The 12,634-nt window shown below is 48.1% G+C and overlaps 1 protein-coding gene across 3 annotated transcripts in view; it reads right to left on the minus strand.

Moving 5' to 3' along the window:
* Window positions 1–12,284, minus strand: part of FAM168A (family with sequence similarity 168 member A) — a 175,994-nt gene extending 163,710 nt beyond the window's left edge. For 2 of the 3 annotated variants that reach the window (XM_040544662.1, XM_040544658.1), the window contains exon 1: window positions 12,166–12,284. The gene's annotated coding sequence lies outside the window, so the exon portion shown is untranslated. The remainder of the gene's footprint in view (window positions 1–12,165) is intronic. The other variant, XM_040544659.1, reaches the window with a different exon arrangement.
* Between the last annotated feature and the right edge of the window lie 350 nt (window positions 12,285–12,634).

Here is a 12,634-nt window from a genome sequence, read left to right on the forward strand (position 1 = left end):
CAGTACAGACACCGTCACCCCTTTCTGCCGTAACCCAAATGGGAAAGCAAGGCACCAGGCTCTACAGAACTGGTTTTGCCCAGCAGATCTCCACTGAAAGCAATTCAGCTACGTGGAATTTTGGATGAAAAGGTTAAAGCTAGCGAGGCCGGCCAGAAACCGGCCTGAACAGATGTGTGCAAAACAGCTTCCTAGGGGCTGAACACAAGAGCGTCAGGCTTTGTTTTGGTAGAGGAGGAAACTATGCAAGGCACAGAGAGCAGGAGAGAATACGCAGGCTGTCAGGCGTACTGACACAGCTGGGAACATCAACAAAGAGCATCAGGAAAGCACGAGGAAGTCAAGGACAGCCAGAGAAACACCCATGGTGTAAGTCGCTGAAGAACCGTGCACGTACATGTGCGCACGTGCAGGCGCGCGTGTATTTAGTGCTGGCAGGAGAAAACGACCTTGGAATACTGAGAGCAAAATCTTCTCCTGCTGCTCGATTCAGGCTGTGCTCAGAGAAGCCGGCCTCTGCAAACGGCCTCTGTGAATCAGCAAGATTGGCTCCAAGAAATACCTGACTGTCATCGATTTCCTCTCTCGGCAGACAATCCCAAATATTGGCTAATCACTCTGGTCAAAAGAAGGAAGCGTTCACGCTGGGGCCAGCAGCGCTGCATCAGCTGGAACTGAGCAGATGAAAAAAAATATATATTTCAAGGATCCTGGAAAAGAACCGAAAAGGAAAGTCTCAGTCAAGGTTTGGCAGTCTTTCTACGGTACCGTGCCAGACTTTTTTTTTCCCCATGCTCCAGCTGAAGCGTGCCAAGAGAAACCTAGCAGGATCTGGTGGAAGCTGCCTCCCGAAGGGGTGGGAATCTGCTAGTCAATGGCATCTTGTTCTCATGCACCACCGCGGCTTTTGCTGAGCGTGGAGCTCGGGGAGGCTGAGGAATTGCAAACGAGCGCCTCGAAACGCCGGCGCTGTCAGCCCCACACCCCGCCGCAGGCTGCTGAAAACCTGCATCCACTGCTGGCTGCAAGAGAAGGCAAAAAAAAGGCAGAAGCAACGAACAACTGATGAGGATGTTTGGATCTGAGCGACTGAACTACACCGCAGGGAACACGGGGATCATGAACTGCAGAGGCAGCATCTTTCCGACTAGAAAGACACCTTCCCAGAGGAAACTGCTGATGCATCCAGGAAAGGAATGAACTAAACACGAGAGAAGGACACGGAAGGATAAATGAGGTTCAAAGTCAGACGAGAGGGTCTGTAAAGAAAATGAATTTTCTGTTGCTATATATGGATGCAAGGACTCTGAGTAACGAGAAGGAACGAATAAAATTCTGACTAGCAGATAGAAAAAAATGAAATCTGGTGAGATGTACGTGTGACCAGACTTTAAAATCGGGAGTTCTGTGGTGTTCAGATGCAAAAAAGAAGTGGGGGCTGCAGTGTACCTCCAAAAGAGGGGAAAAAAAGGCTTACCTCTTCTTCATTTATCAGTCGCGTCAAATGAAAGAATTTCTGGAGGACCTCAGCAGAAATTCAGCATGTTAGGAGCCCAGGAGGAGGCTCTGGTGCGGGACTCCCCAGGCACAGAAGCAAGGGGTAAAAGAGGCGTGGGGTTACGGAGGAGACAGGAGGGGTACAAAGCCTCGTCCAGCACACAATTACACACGATTCATTTCCAGAAATGATCGGCGACATTTCATGGAGCACGGCTGAATCCAAACGCAAAGGAACTGGCTGGGACCTCGTTACAGCCAATAAAGCTGTGGTGATCGCTGAACTGGAAGCCTTGACAGCCGAGAAGAAGAGCAGGCTCGCATTTCAGTAGCGCTGCGCCTAGTAATTCAATCAAGGTTTCAGAATGTCCTGATTTAAATAATTGATTTTAACTCGTATGACGTTTGTACTTTTCAGTTATCACCCTAATGAAATATCAACAGAATGAAAATAGGCGTCCCGTAAAAGACGTTGATTTTTCACAAGTATACCTTAGCAGAGGTAAAATTAAGGAATTTGCATATAGATGATCCACTTAATATTTGCTCACAAACTTTCCAAGTGCTTTTGGGATCAAAAAGGAAACAGCTACGTAGTGGAGTTCTGAAAAGCTTCGAAAGCAAATTAGAGATTTAACTCTCCCTGCAATCAATGGAAAGATACAAGAGAAATTATTAAGTAATCTGTATAGAAGCAACTACAGGGTAAGATGAAAACTGAAGCAACATGGGTACATCAAGATCAAACTGTGCCAAACCAAAACAGGCAGATAAAAGTCGATAAAGACCAGTGCAAGAGCTGGGCACGCGGCGCAGGTGGAGAACAACTAGCGAGGCTGATGGATTTCAGAAAATAACCTAGAGGGTATATTGGATCACAAATTGATATAAGTCAACGGTACAACGGATTTGCTAAAGAGGGAAGAGGCATTTCAAATTGTTTCAATAGTGACACATGGAAAATAGCATCACTTCATTTTGTACAATGCTGACAAGGATGCAGAGTGCTGATTCCATGGACAGAGGGAACCAAACACATTGGAGTACAGAGGAAAGCAACAGAGACATTAAGATATTTAGAAACAACATGATCCAGGAGAACAGGCTCCGTTCAGCCTAGATGGAAGAAAACTGAGGGAGAACGTAACACACTTCCACCCGCGACAGCGGAGACGGGTTATTTTTCACGTCCTCGGGAGTGAAGTGTCTTAATTTGCCAGAGAAACACTGCCAAGTGAAAAAGCTTTGGAAAAGCTTTTAACTAAAGTGGCAGCCAAGCGACAACTACCATCCACCTAAGGAGGCTGGAGTGCCTTCTAAGCTTTTACTTTAAGGAAAAATTAGAGAAATACCCATGAGGGATGCTCTAGAGATACACTAGCTTTCCTCGAGAAGGGGAACGTACCGGAGAGTCTTGCGAGCGCTCTACCAGCTCCACATTTCAATGACAAGAAGCGTCTCGGACCCAGGATGGTTTGTCTGTGAGCCCTCAAAGAGTCTTCCAGTTTCTGAGACCCTGATGGTTCTACTTCAATCTTTTCTGGAACATGGAAGAAAACTCAAAGACAAGCGTTTGTAATACCCCAACATCAGAAGAGGGCAAAAAGATGACTCGAGTAACTCTAACTGAGTTAGCCAGCCATCAGCTCTGGACAAAGCAAGGGAAAAGTGAATCAGACTTGATCTAGAATTAGAAAGAACGGGAACAAAATTAATGACGGTCAACACAATGTTATGGAAAATAGGTCTCGGCAAAAAAAAAAAAAAAAAGATTATTTCATTCTTAGTTGAGATTCAAAATTAGATTGATAAAGGTAACCGCTGCAATGCAACAGACAAACTTTTGTTGAGCATGACATTTTGATTAAAAAATTACCGCTACACTATGTCAACATCGCGTGCTAAACGGATTTCGAGTTGGCCAACTGACAGATCACTAAAAGCAGCCATCCGTGGAAAATCGCCATCAACAAAGTTAGCTGCAGTAAGGTTCTGTGGGGCTTGATAAAGAGCCCGGTGGTGTTCAGAGGTCCACTATTGATCTGGAAAATTACTTCAGGCATAAAGAAGCAATCTTGCCTCTGCAGATTGCTCTGGTAAGACTCCCCTCACGGGAACATCGCAGAAGCAGCCCACGATTTACATGGAATAATGAAAAATGAGCAGGGTGCAACAACCGTTTAAGGACCGCAGAGAGACCCGGGGAGCCCCACGTATTCATCTTGCCCAAAATAAAAGCTGAAAGGCCACTTGGTTATGGAGTTATGCGTTCCCTCCAAAGGGAAAAGCTACTGGGTATCAAAGGACCTTGTAATTTAGCCAAAAAAAGACTTCTGAGAGCAATAGTTGGAAACTAATTCAATTAGACCTCGTTTTTTTAATCAGAGAGAGTACTTAATCGCTGAAAATATACCAAGAGAAGTGGCGGGTTCTTCATGACTTGACATCTTCAAACCAAGACGACAGACAGGAGCCCAAAATATAGTCACTGTCAGGGAAAACCTAAGGATCTGTGGTTTCTAGGAGGCTAGTCTAACCTCCTGAGCTAGCCCGTCCGTACAACGTCAGCAAGAAATCCCAGGCTCCCATTTTCCATGGGGAAAACAGAGGGAGTACGTCTACACACGAGGATCTTGTGAGGCTTACACGGGGAGGTCGGCAAAGACCTTTCAAGAAGCTGAGACAGAAGTAGCCTTACGGCATACACAGCTGCAGGTCACCGGACGGAGTTGGCATCAGAAAGGAAAGGGCTCATCGCTTGCATCGCCCTTCTTCACCGCCTCCACTGTCTTGTAGAAGAGAAGAAGAACAAAATGCTTCATGCCGGACACTTTGCTAAACGGCAATCCGAAAGCAACCAAGAGCTCTTAAAGTTTTACACCTTTTCTTCGGAAGTTGTTCGTAACGCTAACTCGCTTCCGAAATGAGGGCTTTGGTTCGTGAGCCATCAAAAGCTCTAGGTAGCACTGATCCGCTGTACGTCACCCCAGCACCATTTGCAAAGCCTAAAGCCATTGAAGACATTATTTCTTGATGGTAACTCTAACGGTCATGTACATAAAATCAAACATTTAGCTAAACCTCTGGGAATTGAGAAAGAAAAGCTGCAACTCAGATGAACACAGATATGCAACCAGATTTATCTCTGGAGCCCACAACATAAGTCAACAGAAGAAGACAACCCAAACCAAAGATCTTCTCTACAGCTTAGATTTTTGTGTTACACACAGACAGTGAAACAATTCTTACAGAATGAAGGATTTTATCGAGCTTCCCCATCAGAGCAGTCCCTATGCAGAATACTCAGCCACACAGCAAAGCTCAGCAGCGGGACGTGGACGCTGCAGTAAAGGAAAGGAAACCATTTCTCCACTTTACAGCAGTGCATTTTAAGACTTTGAAAATTCCCTGCTGTGAATATAAGACGAATCGAGGGCAAATCAATTAGGCTCCAACCAATGCATTGGATGCCCTTGCATTGGTTTCACCTGCCACTTGCAGCACAACACGCAAGGGCGACGGGGAGGAGAGCACTGAGCAGGTCCTGTTCTCCGCTGGCACGGCAAGCATGGGACAAGTCTCCTCCAAACAATCTCAGGCCAACTGGAAATTATATTCTGTGCCTATACTGCACAATGCCAGGCCTGGGAAACGCGTGGAATATGCTGCAGTTTTCACAAAAGCCTTTAAACGCCTTATTAAGTTACAACATGCCTACACAGGAAGCTAAAGAAAATAATTTGCAGAATGAACGACTACAGAATAAATGTTCACATGGGAAACATTTTATTCCGTAAAACAGAATAAATAACTTGTTTCATAAATAACATTTATTCCAAAGTAATTGCACTTTAAATTCTCACAAGCTTAATTCAGGATATTTTCAACAGGGACAAGCCCTCAGAGCCTTCCTGTCCGTGTAGACATCACACTCATCTTGGTTGAAAAATCAGCAACAGTATTGAGCCACCTTCCTTGTCCACCTAATGGGCAGGACAAACTCAAAAGGTTCTTGGAGACCTCCTCCAGTTAGCAGCAGCACCTCTAGAGAGGGGTTAAGCCGAGCCCCCAGCTAGGGATGTTTAACGTAGCCATTTGTCAGGGATCACTTCCAGCTCTGCCTTCTCCATAAATAGAAACACGAGTTGTCTCGTACGTAAAATACATACACCCAGACGGAGGGCGCAGTTAAGTCCAAAATCTTGCACTGGACAGGATGACCTAAAGAACAGAAGCCGAATTAATTGTTGGAGATCCAGAAACTATCGGAAACTGGTTGGGACTAACCATGGAAATCCGCTCATCCCTTACAAACCAAGTTGTCCATCTTGTCGTAGGGTGATGGTTGGACCAGATGATCTTGAAGGTCTTTTCCAACCTTCATGATTCCATGATTCTATGCTTCATAAACATCCAAATATAAGGAACCAAAAGGAAAAGAGGAAAAGGCAGACTTTGCTCTAAATTTCTCACTAGTCCTCATTGTGCATTTCCAACAGAAAAACGGTAACATCCGTATTTCAATCGTATTTAAGAGAGTTGTGTACCTAACACCGAAGAACATTAAAGCTCAGCTGCTGCGCTTTAATTCCTGACAATCAGAACAGGCTGATGCCATAAAAGAGCCAGATCTTTTTGATTAAGTTCAATGGAAAATTAGAAGCTCAGAAAAAACCTGCAGAATCCAAGATGTTATAGCCTGCTTTAACTTTTGCTGCAGTCTGCAGTCTTCATCCATTTTATCAAAGAATTAGACATGCCTAGTAGGCACGACGGCATCTATTCTTCCCTTGCCTTCCTTCTTCTCTCCTAAAATACTCTGAGCTTGCCTTCAATAATCCACCCAAATCTCTAACCCTTGCTAAGACAATGAAGCCAAAAAACTTCAGTCTACAAACATACTTCAACATTCATATGGTAACTTTCTCAATGGGAAGATTAAAGCTACAATAAACCCCATTTTTCTGCTCTGCCTTTTCGTTTTCCCACCTGCCAGCTTTCCAGGTGACCGTTTCACTCAAGGCGAGGAGAGAAAGAAAGGAAAGAGAACGTCCAAGTGCAAATCAGCATCTCCAGCAGAGGAGAGGGGCACGTTCCTTGAGCTCTTACCAATCCTACAGCAATAATCTTCTACGTGGTTTGCTGTAGAGTATCATCAGGCCTGCATTTTTCCTCCCAGAAAGCACAAAGTCACTTGAAATTCCTTCGCAGTGCTCAGGGATTTTGGCACATCCGTACTAAACAATACTCAGGACTTCTTAAAAATGATTCAAGACCCACTCACACTGCGAGGAAACCAATGGATCTCCGTCATCCCCAGCAGAACCTCGTTCCCTGTACGCTTCTTTGAAAAATAAAGCATTATGCCATGAATATCATCGTCGCCATCATCGCTTCCCCCCGGAGCTCCAACAGGAAGGAGAGAAGACACACAAGAAAGCATCTATCTGGAAATGACTCAGATTTGTGTATTCATGTTCCTGTTTGGAGCCCAAGACACACAAAAAAAAAAAAAGAAAGGAAAGGTTTGGTTTTCAAAGTTGCTTCACGCTCAGAGCTCCCACAACTTCCAGGGGATCTGCAAGCGCTCTGTGTACCTCCAAAGTAGGATCCCTGATTGGCATCGTAGGTAGGGGTTTGGGATTCTTGCTTCAGACACCCATGGCAGAGCAGCCCTGACTCGCAAAATATCCCTGAAAATTCCCAGCTTTTTCTTTTGCTATTGATTCAAACCAACAAGTGAAGAAACAACGGTTCCAGATCGAGATTATCCACCCAACGAAGCAAAGTGTCAATATATCAGCGCACAGCAACACAAAATATATGCCCTATATATGTTCTTCTAAAAATCAACAAGACTAACAAGCACGCTTTTCCTATTGATTTTTACATGAAGACCATTAACCACCACCTACAGAATATTTCCAGCTCCTCCCCAGGTGCTCAGGACTTCTCTTCTACCAGACTTCCTTCCACAGCCCCTGTCTCTTGGTTTGACAAAGGGCTCCAAACGTTACAGAGCTGCCCAGGACCCCAGCGAAAATATACGGAGGATTTGATCCTTTGCCCTCTACCCAACAGTCAACTTTCTCAAAACTTTAAAAAAATAAAATAAAAAAGGAAGCTATTTTGCTTTCTACTTGGACGGCCCGTCGAGATTCGGATGAAGCTGCCAACTGGAGTGCAAAATTACTGGTGGGCAGGCAGGCAGCACAAACACATAATCCTTACTTCCTCAAGAAATCAGGTTTGCGCGTATTCGTGTAAATAAACATAACACTGCCACTGACATTCTCCTCTCAGATTTAGTGGTATCAATTCAGTGCTACGTTTTCAACAAAAACAGGAACCGAATGATGCAGTTTAATTGAAGAACCAAGAAGGTAAAGCTGTTCAAACGCCCCTGGAGAACTGCATCTGTTTTAGTGAGAGGCAATAGAGTCATATGGAAATAATTCCTGAAAATTTATTCCCAGTTCTAAATAGTGACAGATTAAGCCAATAGTTTTTAATTCGAGGAGTTAAGAGACTGTCAACGGGCAAAAAATGGTTAGGTGGATTATTTATTTTCACTGAAACAAAATCTTCATCTGTTTATTGAACAGACCCACGACAGCATACATCAACCTAGCAACATCAGGCGAGATTCATTGGCTAACATTTGAAATCAGCAGAAAACGCCGTCCACGTAAGCCTGAAAAATGCCATAAAACAGGAGAACTTTTCTCATTAAATCACTTTGGATCAAAGGCTTCTAGGGGCGGAACACGATGAATTACGACCTTCAAGCAGCAAAACGTAGCCTCATCGATAAGATGACGGTACGTTAGGAAATGAGACCGATGCATCTAAGGCACGTCGTGGCCAGAACCTCTCCTTCCCAGCCAGCTTTTTCTCAGATGCACAATCTCACCTCGAGTAAATGAAAGCCAGCACCGTGGCACCAGAATTATGTTGGTTTTTGCACCAGTCGTTTGCACTTTTCTTGCTCCTGAACGCAACGCTGGGGTCACTCCTGAGCACGCTGGCTAAGCTGGTTTTTGAGGGGTCCCTTCGCATGCCCCTTTGTCAGACCAGCATCTGGAGGAGGAGACTGGCACGACGTTGTGTTTCTCTCACCTTGTGACGGGGTGATCACCTCTGCAGCGCCTGGCTCTGAAGTGGGAGGAAAGGAGGCTCCACCATCCGAAGGGGTTTCCTGCCACCCGGGCCGGGTACCGCGGGGCAGCGGACAGGACACGAGTAAAGGCAGTCCCTTGCCGCAATCCACAGCCCGGAAAAGAGAGTTTACGGAGAGACTTTTATGAATTACAGAGGAAACAGAAAGTACACAGAGCACTTGTGCTGCGGAAAAGGAAATCAGGGCCTCTGCGGATACAATCAAGCCCAAAAGGCATGACTGGAAGACAAATGAAGACCGTAGCCCAGGCTGAAGGAAAGAGCGGGCTCAGAAAGGAAGAAATAAAAATTGTATTTCCCTTTTGACAACCTCATCAGCTCCTGCTCCCGACTGCCTGATGGCTGGAAATCAGCTGAGAGTTTAGGGGCGGAAACGGGAAGGTTTCTTACCACGGGAGGCATAAAGGACTCAGAGAGTCCTCTGCCAGGTTGACACAAAGCTGGGCCGTGTCCGTGCCAGTGCTGCCAAATTCAGCTGCAGAGGGGACCGGGTGACCCCAAAACGTGCCCCAGCCCTTCCTCAGACCATGGTCGAGGCCAATCCATGACTGTCACACCCACAGCGTCCCAAAAGCAGGCGCTAACCTGGGCTAAACGCACGCCGCCCGTACCGACAGCGGGCGTTCAAGCACTCGGGCATCCAAAGGGAGGCTTCCGGGCTCCTCCAGACAGATCAGATAATTAAGTTTAGACACAATTGAATTAGAGTTTTAATTATGCTTTCGGTTGAGGTACAGGAGGCCTTCAACAGAAATGCTTCTGCGAAGCATTTTCACGTGCCTGAGGAACGATTTGGAAGCACCGGGAGCAGCATCACCTTCCTTCCTCTCTCGTTTTCTCCGTTACCTCTGTGGTGGGTTACCGATTTTGGGGGGGCACCAAAGCCTAACCGCAAAGATAAACTTTAAAAACCACTGTCGAGTTCGCCTACTGCAATGCAGGCTGACCGCTGCACCTGGAGGATAGCTCACTGCCATCTGAGATCAGAAAGGGCCTCAGCACCACGTCCTTCCCAAACGAGCGCACCCCACGGGCACTCACAGGATTTTGAGGTGTATTATTTAGGTTTCCCACCCTAAGCAATATTTCCTATTATTGAACAGACCCAAAAAAAAAACCCACAGAGTGCAAACGTCTTGCTTCTCCCATCCCTTTGTTCCAAAGGAGAAGTTCATGCATTTAACCCACCAAAAAGTGCATCCTTAAAAAGGGACACGGATTTTCATCAAGCAAAGACACGACCGAGAAGCACGACAATACCCGAAATACCCAGCATGTGGTCATTAACGTGACATCCACAGAACCACATCGCTTGGCGGAGAGAGATTCTTTCGGAAAAATGTTAACGTTCCCTTTCGTTAAAAAAGAATATATATATATTGAAATGTAAAAGTAGGCAAGTAGATATTTGTAATTTCCAGAACAAAATCAGCCTTAATATGCATTTTATCTAAAATATATATATTATATCTGTGTATAATATACACAGCCAACTACTATCGGTCTTTTTAATGACTGCGTACACCTAGCAAGGATAAATATTCAGCACATAGTTGTGGTGGTTTTGTTTGTTTTCATGTACTCAGCCTTAAAGGTCCAGACAATCCAAGGAATTGTTAAAATTCAAAATCAGAAAGAAATAATAAAAAAATAAAGCTTTTGATCTCCTAGTGTTAGCTCCTTTTTCTTTACATCACTCGACATCTCCACTCGATTTGAGTTCTAATCAACAACCACTTCACAGTTAACGTTTCACGAAATAATGCGGCTGGTGCAATCAAGTCCAGCAAAATGTTTCCCTAAAGATGTTTCTATCATCCTCGTTCGTGTTAAAAAAAAAAAAAAAAAAGAAAAAAAAGCTTCCTCCATCGCTATTTAGCAGCGAGAATAAACATACCGCTGCATCTTAAATCATATTTTGATTAAAACATAAATAGAATCGCCTGGGGTTTCTCTCTGGTTGGTACAACATGCCTTTGTCCAGGAAAGAAAAAAAAAAAAACCACTCGACCTGCTCGTTTTTCTACATTTGACAGAATTCAGCACCAAAAGAATGCTTTCTGAATGAAATCCGGTGTATGGAAACACAAGGCATAACCTGCGAGCTTGTCACCGTGAGGAGCAGAAAGGAGAAAAAAAAAAAAAGAGAAAAACTGAAAAATAAATAAATAAAATCCAACACATTACAACACCTTTTTCGATGAGGGATATTTCTCTCATTTCCATATGTCAAGGCTCCTCTGCTCGACTCGAAAGACCGCTGCTCAGCACCTCCCTGGCATCATTAACCCCCAACTCAACTGCCCTGCACGCCGCAACGCCAGCCACCGAGTGTTAAAGCAACGATCCCAAAGGAGAAAAAAAAAAAAAAAACCAAACCACCCCAAACCTTTCCCAAAAACAAACACCATCTCCTACCTATTTCTTACGGGCACAAAACCGACCCGGCCTCGCGTCTCGCGGCCCTGCGGTCTCGCTGCTTGCGGGCTACGGACGTCCTGCGGCGATGCCCCCGACCTCGTCACCCCCGCGGCGGTGTCACGGGGAGCGGGACGGGAGCCCCCCAACCTCAGCGCACCGAGCTGTGCGAGGACTTGTGAATATTACAGGTAACGGAGGGTTTAGAGACGAGCATCAGCGGCGGGAGCACTCCCGGCTCCGCGAGCCCCTCTCGGTGTTTCGAAGCGGGCGCAGTGCGAAGCGGGAGCATCCCGCTGCCTTCCCGAATAACCCACCCGTGTCGACACCCCGAAGCCCACCGCACCAAAACGTGGGGTTCAAACGGAGCTGGGCGCGTCCATAAACCGAGGCGGGAACCCCGCAACTCGCTCGCCCTCCTGGCACGAGAGGAAGAGGTGAAACTTGGCTTGGAGCTGGCTCCTCGCACACCCCGCTAGGTCCAAGCACCCCGGCGGGGTTTTGCTGGGGCAAACCAGGGTTGTCCCCCAGCACCCTCACGGGTAACCCCAGCACCCTTAGGTGCCCTCAGCACCCTCCTGGATGCCCTCAGCACCCCTCTGGGTGCCCCCCCTTGGGTGCCCCCCGGCCCCTCGCACACAACATGGCTCCCAGCCAAAATTTTGGCAGCGGACCCGTTTGCTCTCGCCGGGCTCCAAACAAACCCTGCCACAAAGGCTTGGGGGGGGGGGGGGGGGGCGGCCAGGGCTGTGACCAGGACACCCCCCCAATTCCCCCCTCCCCAATTCCCAATTCACCCCCCCCCCCCCCGAAGCACCCTCGGGTGCTGTCCCCGGCTGCCGCCGACCCCGTTCTGCCCCCAAACCCCCCGCAGCCCCCAGACCCAATCCCCCCCCGCCTCCCCTCACGGGTCCCAGCCCTACCTGTGCGTGTGTGTCCCCCCCCGCCATGTCGCTCCCCCCCCCCTCATCCTCGCCCCCCCCCCCCCTCCCCCATCTCGCCCCCCCCGCCCCCGGACTCGCCGCAGCCGCCCCGGGGGGGGGTCTCCTCCGTGTCTCCCCCCCCCCTCACCTGCGGCTTCTCCGGCTCCCGCTGCCTCCGAGGCGCCTCCTGCCTCTGCCCGCAGCCGCCAGCCGCTGGGGGAGGGGGCGGCGGCGGCAGGCGGGGACCGAGGAGGGGGGGGCGAACCGCTGCGGGACCGTTACAGCCGCCTCCCGGACTACAGCTCCCGGCATGCCCCGCGCGCCGCAGGCGCTGCCCGGCTGCCGGCGGCCCGCCGCGGAGCACGATGGGTAGCGTAGTCTTGGCGCAGGGGACGAGGGGGAAGTGGGGAGTGTAGCGGCGCGATGCTTGATGGGAGGTGTAGTGCGGAGGAGGCGGGCAGCGATGTATGCCGGGAGATGTAGTTCCGCGGGGCATGATGGGGGTTGTAGTTCGCGCGGCGCTGAGGAGGCCGCCAAGGGTGGCCGGGCCGTGGGGGCCCCGTCAGGCCGGGCCCCGCAGCCCCACCGCCCGCAGCCCCCGGGCAGCCGCCGTGAGC

Source organism: Cygnus olor, chromosome 1, assembly GCF_009769625.2.
Source record: "Cygnus olor isolate bCygOlo1 chromosome 1, bCygOlo1.pri.v2, whole genome shotgun sequence".
Lineage (NCBI taxonomy): Eukaryota > Metazoa > Chordata > Aves > Anseriformes > Anatidae > Cygnus > Cygnus olor.